This window comes from Leucoraja erinacea, chromosome 14, assembly GCF_028641065.1.
Source record: "Leucoraja erinacea ecotype New England chromosome 14, Leri_hhj_1, whole genome shotgun sequence".
Lineage (NCBI taxonomy): Eukaryota > Metazoa > Chordata > Chondrichthyes > Rajiformes > Rajidae > Leucoraja > Leucoraja erinaceus.
Genome location: NC_073390.1, coordinates 39,097,831 through 39,107,675, shown reverse-complemented (window position 1 = coordinate 39,107,675; position 9,845 = coordinate 39,097,831).

The window sequence follows — 9,845 nt, the reverse complement described above, 5'->3', positions numbered from 1 at the left end:
GTTAAAACAGAGGGAGCTAGCACTGAATCACCATCCATGCAAAAGAAAATCTTTACGTGGCATTCTGAGAGTTTTTCCCTGGTACCTGTGTCTAATCAACTGTTAAACTATCTCAACGGCGAACAATTAAAGAGCATCAAAAAAGTTATCCTCCAACTTACAAAGTGGTTACATTTTGGGAGGAAGTTTCCTTTATCAGAAATTCATAAAATAAGTTTAAAACATGGAGAGTGTACTTGATTGAAACAGACAAGATCCTGAGGTGTCTAGGCAGGCGGAACATGGAGAGGACATTTCCTCTGCGGAAAAGTCTAGAAGACAGTTGTTATCTCAGTAGTTGCCACACTCCACACTCTCATTGCACTTCTACCATCGAGAAGAAGCTACAGATGTCTGAAACTGTGACGTCCAGTTTAGAAATAGCTTCTTCCCAACAACCATAAGACTATTGAACACTACGAACACAAACTAAACTACAAACTGCCTCGGTTGCAGTTTTTCTTATCTATTGAACTTTTTTTTATTTGTTTTATATAATCGATTGAGTATTGTGCCGCTGTGCTGCTGCTGCAAGTAAGGATTTCATTGCTCTGTTTTGGGGCATGACAATAAACCACTCTCGACTCACTTCCTTAAAGCAGAGATGAGAACTGAGAATCTTTGGGTCGACCTTCCTTGAAAGCCCAGCAGCTCCATTCTATCAATATACGACAGTCCCGCCATCCCGGGGATTAACCTGGTGAATCTACGCTGTACTCCCTCAATAGCAAGAATACAGTGATGTGCGGTGAGGTCAATGGCTGGGGTGGCACTGGCTAGTATCAGTGGCCTGGCCCTCCTTGTATTGATCACCGCGTCTCCCCGGGGTGGAGCCGGGGCTGTGTGCTTGAAGCACGGCGACTGGAGGGACGGGAGCGTTGCCCTGGGACCGTGAGGGAATGACCCACCTCCCCCTTCTCCATTCCCCCTCACACCCCCCTCCCTGTCTACCCCTTGCTTCCCCCTCCACCCCTCTACTCTCTCTCCACACCTCTCTCCCCCCTCCACCCGGGGTAGAGCTACCCGAGCCGAGTACATTACTCCAGAGCGGGGCCCCCTTCGGCATGGGGCCCAATTGGGAGCTCTCAGCGGCCCAGAGCCTCCGAATCGGCCGCTACAAATCAACGAATCAACCTACCAGTCAGCAATACCTGCTGCTGGAAAGTCGGCGCTGCCAGCGGTGGAATCCAGTGCTGCGCCACCGCTGCTGAAGCTGGCTAATGTGGAGGGAGAGTGAGGTAGCGTCAATTACGTGGGCTGAGCTCAAGACACGCCCCCTTGTGAGGCAGATGTGATTGCTGCCTCCCCTGGAATTTTTTCATTGCAGTTTTATGAGGAGACCAGCGAGCCTAAATTTAATATATTTATATATGAAATAAGCTACCTGGACTATGGAACCCAGGTCTCATTGCATCTCCCCTTTACTAATCGGCCACCATTCAGATAATAGTCTACTTTCCTGTTTTTGCCACCAAAGTGGATAACCTCACATTTATCCACATTATACTGCATCTGCCATGCATTTGCTCACTCACCCAACCTATCCAAGTCACCTTGCAGCCTCCTAGCATCCTCCTCACAGCTTACACTGCCCCCCAGCTTCGTGTCATCCGCAAACTTGGAGATGTTGCATTCAATTCCCTCATCCAGATCATTAATATATATTGTAAACTTGGACCGATCCTGCTACTGCTATCCAAATGTGCTGCTATTTCATTTTTTATTATTGACTCCAGCATCTTCCCCACCACCAATGTCAGGCTAACTGGTCTATAATTCCATTTTCTCTCTCCCTCCATTCTCAAAACGTGGGATAACATTAGCTACCCTCCAATCCACAGGAACTGATCTGAATCTATAGAACATTCGAAAATGATCACCAATGCGTCCACGATTTCTAGAGCCACTTCCTTAAGTACCCTGGGATGCAGACCATCAGGCCCTGGGGATTTATCAGCCTTCAGTCCCATCAGTTTACCCAACACCATTTCAAGAGGAGTTGCGTATAGGAACAAAGAGGTCCTTCGATAGTTGTACAGGGCCCTGGCGGAGTATTGTGTGCAGTTTTGGTCTCCAAATTTGAGGAAGGACATTCTTGCTATTGAGGGAATGCAGCGTAGGTTCACAAGGTTAATTCCCGGGATGGCGGGATATGTTGAAAGAATGGAGCGTCTGTGCTTGTATACAAGGATGAGAGGGTATCTTATTGAAACATATAAGATTATTAAGGGATTGGACACACTAGAGGCAGGAAACATGTTCCTGATGTTGGGGGGATCCAGAACCAAGGGCCACTGTTTAAGAATAAGGAGTAGGCCATTTAGAACGGCGATGAGGAAAAACATTTTCACTCCAAGAGTTGTGAATCTGTGGAATTCTCTGCCACAGAAGGCAGTGTAGGCCATTCTCTACATGCTTTCATTAGAGAGTTAGATAGAGCTCTTAAAGAGTCAGAGAATTCCACAGATTCACACCTCTCGGGGTGAAAAAGTTTTTCCTCATCTCCATTCTAAATGGCTTACCACTTATTCTTAAATGGTATTCTTCTACATGTGCACGGTAGAGAGCATGCTGACCGGTTGCATCGTGGCTTGGTTCGGCAACTTAAGCGCCCTGGAGAGGAAAAGACTACAACACCCAACCTGTCCAAGTCACCCTGCATCATCCTCACAGTTCACACTGCCACCCAGCTTTGTGTCATCTGCAAATTTGCTAATGTTGCTTTTAATCCTTTCATCCAAATCATTAATATATATTGATAATAGCTGCGGTCCCAGCACCAAGCCTTGCTGTACCCCACTAGTCACTGCCTGCCAATCTGAAAGGGACCCGTTAATCCCTACCCTTTGTTTCCAGTCTGCCAACCAATTCCCTACCCATGTCAGCACCCTACCCCCAATACCATGTGCTCTAATTCTGCCCACTAATCTCCTATGTGTGACCTTATCAAATGCTTTCTGAAAGTCCAGGTATACTACAACCACTAGCTCTCCCTTGTCCATTATCCTAGTTACATTCTCAAAACATTCATGATTAGTCAAGCATGATTTCCCCTTTGTAAATCCATGCTGACCCGGACTGATCCTGCTATCCAACTGTGCTGCTATTCATCTTTTATTACTGACTCCAGCATCTTTCCCACCACTGATGTCAGGCTAACTGGTCTATGATTCTGTTTTCTCTCTGCCGCCCTTCTTAAAGAGTGGGATAACATTAGTTACCCTCCAATCCACAGGAACTGATCCTGAATCTATAGAACATTGGAAAATGATCACCAATGCGTCTACAATTTCTAGAGCCATTTCCTTAAGTACCTGAAGAAGGGTCTCGACCCAAAACCTTACATATTTCCTTCGCTCCATAGATACTGCCCCCTGATCCCTTTAGCCACAAGGGCCACATCTAACTCCCTCTTAAATCCAGCCAATGAATTGAGTTTCTCCAGCATTTTTGTCATCCATAAGTACCCTGGGATGCAGACCATCAGGCCCTGGGGATTTATCAGCCTTCAGTCCAATCAGCCTACCCAACACCATTTCCTGCCTAATGTGAATCTCCTTCAGTTTCTCCATCACCCTAGATCCTCTGCCCACTAGTACATCAGGGAGATTGTTTGTGTCCTCCTTGGTGAAGATGGATCCAAAGTACCTGTTCAACTCATTTGCCATTTCCTTGTTCCCCAAAATAAATTCACCCTTTTCATTCTTCAAGGGTTCAACTTTGGCCTTAACTAATTTTAAACCCACACGTGTATCTAGCAAACCTGCCTGCCAGAACGTTGGTCACCCTCCAGTTAAGGTGTAACCCGTCCCTTTTGTACAGGTCATCACTATCCCAGAAGAGATCTCAGTGGTCTATAAATCTAAATTCTTGCTCCCTGCACCAGCCCCCCAGCCACACATTCGGACCCCCTATCTCCCTATTCCTGCCCTTACTAGCACGAGGTACTGGAAGCAATCCAGAGATAACCACCGTAGAAGTCCTGCTTTTCAGTCTTCTTCCTAACTCTTGCGTTGCAGAACCTCCTCCCCCTTCTTCCCGATGTCGTTTGTGCCTACGTGCACAACTACTGCCGGCTGTTCACCTTCCCTCTCGAGGATGTTCTGAATTTGGTTTGTGACATCTTGAACCCTGGCACCAGGGAGGCAACAGACCATCCTCGAGTCTCGGCTGCCGCCAAAGAATCTCCTGTCCGTACCTCGGACAATGGAGTCACCCACCACTATGGCTCTGCCTGACGTCGGTCTTGCCGGTCGAGTCTCATCTCTAGAATTGGAGCCACCGACATGTCCGCCGCTCGGACTGGAAGTGTCATCTACCCCGACAGCTCCCAAAAGGGAGCTCCCAAAAACTTTCATTTTCCCGAATGTTCCTGAGGTCATCAAGTTGCTTCTCCAAGGAGTACCCGTTTTCAGTTGGCACAGCCACTGGGGTCTCCAGCACTCCACGGTTACTCCCCTTTCTCACAGTCACCCACCCTCGGTCTTCCTGTATCCTTGGCGTGACGACTGACGTGACTGTAGGTCCTGTCCAGGAAACTTTCATTTTCCCGGATGTTCCTGAGGTCATCAAGTTGCTTCTCCAGTGCCCCAACACGATCCTTCAGGAGCTGAACCTGCACATACTTACCACAGTTGTAGCAGCCAGAGGCACCATCAGTGTCCCTTACCTCCCACATCCTGCAAGCATCACACTGTATTAGCTTACTCGCCATGTCTTCACCGCGTCCCGTCCTCTCCAACTTTTGGCGTAGTCTCCTCGCCAAAGACTCGCACTTTTCTCACGGCATTTCCCTTGACAAGGCGCTCCCCGACTGGTCGCTCCCCGACAGCAAACCTTGCTTATATGACTAATGCACGTAAGGCTGCTGGCCCTGACGGCATCCCCGGGCGCGTGCTCAGGGCCTGTGCTGCGCAGCTGACAGACGTCTGGACTGACATCTTCAACATGTCACTTGCCCAAGCAGTTGTCCCCACTTGCCTTAAAGCCACCTCCATCGTGCCAGTGCCAAAACACTCCACTGCGGCAAGCCTCAACGACTTCCGCCCAGTTGCACTTACCCCCATCATCACCAAGTGCTTTGAGAGGCTGGTCCTGGCACACCTCAAAAGCTGCCTACCCCCCACACTGGATCCCTATCAGTTTGCCTACAGCAAGAACAGGAGTACGGAGGATGCCATCTCAACGGCACTTCACTCCGCCCTCTCCCACCTCGACAACAGAGACACTTACGTAAGAATGCTGTTCATCGATTACAGCTCAGCATTCAACACCATTATTCCATCAAAACTGATCACCAAACTCGGTAACCTGGGCATCGACCCCTCCCTCTGCAACTGGATACTGGACTTTCTAACCAACAGACCCCAGTCTGTGAGGTTAGACAAGCACACCTCTTCAACCCTCACCCTGAACACCGGCGTTCCTCAGGGCTGTGTGCTGAGCCCCCTCCTCTACTCCCTCTTCACCTATGACTGCACACCTGTACATGGTACTAACACCATCATCAAGTATGCAGATGATACAACGGTGATTGGCCTCATCAGCAACAACGATGAGCTGGCCTACAGGGTGGAGGTCCAGCACTTAGCAGCATGGTGCGCTGACAACAACCTGGCCCTTAACTCCAAGAAGACCAAGGAGCTCATTGTAGACTTCAGGAAGTCCAGAGGCGGCACGCACACCCCCCTCCACATTAACGGGACGGAGGTGGAACGTGTTTCTAGCTTCAGGTTCCTGGGAGTCAACATCTCCGATGACCTCTCTTGGACCCACAATACCTCTACTCTGATCAAGAAGGCTCATCAGCGTCTCTTCTTCCTGAGGAGACTGAAGAAGGTCCATCTGTCTCCTCAGATCTGGGTGAACTTCTACCGCTGCCACCATCGAGAGCATCCTTACCAACTGCATCACAGTATGGTATGGCAACTGCTCTGTTTCCGACCGGAAGGCATTGCAGAGGGTGGTGAAAATTGCCCAACGCATCACCGGTTCCACGCTCCCCTCCATTGAGTCTGTCCAAAGCAAGCGCTGTCTGCGGAGGGCGCTCAGCATCGCCAAGGACTGCTCTCACCCCAACCATGGACTGTTTACCCTCCTACCATCCGGGAGGCGCTACAGGTCTCTCCATTGCCGAACCAGCAGGTCGAGGAACAGCTTCTTTCCGGCGGCTGTCACTCTACTAAACAACGCACCTCGGTGACTGCCAATCACCACCCCCCCCCCCCCCATGACACTTATTATTATTTATTCAAATCGTTTGCTATGTCGCTCTTCAAGGGAGATGCTAAATGCATTTTGTTGTCTCTGTACTGTACACTGACAATGACAATTAAATTGAATCTGAATCTGAATCTATTGGCTGATAATTGCACAATTTGCCACTTAACCAATCAACCAATTTGCGAATTAAATTCCTCAGCCAATCACCAAACTCACTCCTGCCGCTCCCGAAGGTATGCCTTCCTAGCTGGTCGCGCCCGGTTTTAAACTAACCACTCCATTCAATATGCTCACGGCTGATCAGTACCACGTTCTGGCTTTTTTCCCATATCCCTTGATTCCCTTAGCCCTACCAGCTAAATCTAACTCTTGAAAACATCCAGTGAATTGGCCTCCACTGCCTTCTGTGGCAGAGAATTCCACAGATTCACAACTCTCTGGGTGAAAAAAAAGTTTTCCTCATCTCAGTCCTAAATGGCCTACCCCTTATTTTTAAACTGTGACCCCTGGTTCTGGTCTCCTCCAACATCTGGAACATTTTTCCTGCATCTATCCTGTCCATTCCTCTAAGAATTTTAAATGTCTCTATAAGATTCCCTCTCATCTTTCTGAATTCCAGTGAATACAAGCCCAGTCGACCCATTCTTTCATCATATATAAGTCCCACCAACCCAGGAATTATTCTGGTGAACTTAAGCTGCACTCCCTCAATAGCAATAATGTCCTTCCTCAAATTAGGAGACCAACATTGCACACAATACTCCAAGTCTGGTCTCACCCTGTACAACTGCAGTAACTACAACTCCTTGCTCCTAAACAAATCCTCGCAATGAAGGCCAACATGCTATTAGCTTTCTTCACTGCCTGCTGTACCTGCATGCTTACTTTCAGTGACTGATGTGCAAGCACACCCTGGTCTCGTTGCACCTCCCCTTCTCCTAATCTGACACCATTCAGATAATAATCTGCCTTCCTGTCCTTGCCACCAAAGTGGACATTTATCCATTTGTTCACATTTATCCACATTATACTGCATCTGCCATGTTTCTGCCCACTCATCCATCCTATCCGTCACCCTGCAGCCTCATACCCCCAATACGATGTGCTCTAATTTTGCACACTAATCTCTTGTGTGGGTCTTTGTCAAATACTTTTTTGAAAGTCCAGATACACCACATCCACTGGCTCTCCCTTATCCATTCTACTTGTTACATCCTCAAAAAATTCCAGAAAATTTCTCCTTCATAAATCCATGCTGACTTTGACCGATCCCATCACTGCTTTCCAAATCCGCTGCTATAACATCTTTATTAATCTCCAGCATCTTCCCCACTAAAGATGTAAGGCTAACTGGTTTATAATTCCCCGTTTTCTCTCTCCCTCCTTTCTTAAAGCTGATCCCGAGTCAAGAGAACATTGGAAAATGATCACCAATGCATCCACAATTTCTAGGGCCACCTCCTTGAGTACTCTGGGATGCAGACCCTCAGGCCCCGGGGATTTATCTGCCTTCAGTCCCAATAGTTTACCGAACACCATTTTCTGACTAATGTGGTATCCCTTCAGTTCCTTCCTCCCACTAGATCCTCGGTTCCCTAGTATTTCTGGGAGATTGTTTGTGTCTTCCTTAGTGAAGGCAGAACCAAAGTACTCGTCTAACTGTTCTGCCATTTCCTTGTTTCCAATTATGAATTCACCTGCCTCTGACTTTAAGGGACCTACATTTGTCTTCACTAATCTTTTCCTTTTTATATACCTATAGAAAGTTTTACAGTCAGTTTTTATGTTCCCCGCAAGCTTTCTTTCATGCTCTTTTTCTCTTCTTCTCCCCACCCTCACAAATCCCACCCTTCCTCGTCCCCTGATCAAGGCTCTGATCTCCACTCATCGTTGTTCGCATCAAACCGAACCTGGTTTATGACAAGGGCTCTATCCTGCACCTAATCCCTCCTAACCGCAGTTTATTGGTATTGATTTATTATCGCCACTTGTACGAGATACAGTGATAAAAGATGTGCAATCCAGGCCAGTCATAGCATGCATGACTACTAGCTGGTGCAAAACGGGAAATGAAAGAGTACAGTCTTACAACACATTCTCACTGTGACCACGTGGATTTCCTCCGGGTGCTCCAGTTTACTCCCATATCCCAAAGACATGCGGATATGTAGGTTAATTGACTCTGTAAATTTCCCTTAATGTGTAGGGGAGTGGCTGAGAAAGTGGGACAACATAGAAGTAGTGTGAATGGCTGATGGATGGTCAACACGTACTTGGTTGGCAGAGAAACTCTTCCCAGGTTCTACACATGTTCTATGGAGTGTCCTATCCAGATTGCCTCATCGCTTGGTATAGCTATTGCCCTATTTTCCACGTTGTATCTCTAAACTAAACTTGTGCGTGTATTCCAACCCGATTCCTGAAATCGATGATCAGTTCCTTTGTTTTGTCAATGTTGAGGGTGAGTTTGATGTCTTGACGCCACGCTGACTAAGCTCGCCAGCTCCTTCTCTTCATTGTTCATGATTCAGCCCACCACAGTAGTCAGTCAGTCTGTATCTATCCATCCGTTCGTCCGTCCGTCCATCTATCTATCTCTCTATCTCTCAATACATAACTAAAACTCTCAACGTTATCTTCCGGTTTGCGTTGTTTTTACATTTGCACAAAAACGGTACACGATAGTGTTACGCCACCTTACTCACCATTCTCCTGTGCTGCAAGTGCAACAAGTTTTGTTCCGATCGGTGGTATATTTTAAAAGTTATTAAGGTTTCAAAATCTTAAAAACTGCACATCCGCAGAGTTGTCTCTTCACCTGTCAGTCAACGGCAGGACGGCGACGCCCCTTCCTGCATCATCGCCAAACGGATTGGCCGCGTCCGTTGTCAGTCACCGTCGGCGCCCGCATATGCCGCGGCTTCCGGTCGGCGCAGCCTGCGGTCAAGGCAATCTCCAATCAGAGGAACTCTCCCTCCTCACCTCTCCAGGATCTCGTGGTTGAGAGTGGGGGAATTGAGAGAGAGTAGGGGGTAGGGAGGGAGAGGGGGGAAAGTGGGGGAGGTGAGGATAGAGGAAGAGGAGGGGGTAGGGAGGGGAGAGGAGTTATGTAGGGAGTGACTGAGCGTAGGGAAAGGAGAGGTGAGCGATTGTGGAGGGATTGGGAGAGGGTAGGCGTAGGGAAAGAAGAGAGGATGTAAGGAGGGAGAGTGGGGGGGAGGAGGGGGAATGGAGGGAGAGGAAATGAGTGGGGAATAGAGAGAGAGGAGGGAAGTGGGGGAGGTGAGGAGGTATAGTCAATGTCAAAGTAGCCTTTATTGTCATTCAGACCTTGCGGTCTGAACAAAATTTGTTGCCTTGCAGTCCTACATGTAGTACAAAATGACAAAAACACACAATAAACACAAATTAACATCCACCACAGTGAGTTCACCAGGCACCTCCTCACTGTGATGGAAGGCAAAAGTCTTAAGTCTTTGTCTCATCCCTTCTTATTCTCCCTCTGCGCCGAGGCGATCCAGACTTCAGATGTTGTGACCCCGCCGGGCGATGGTAAGTAATGTCAGTCCCGCAGCTGAATCCGA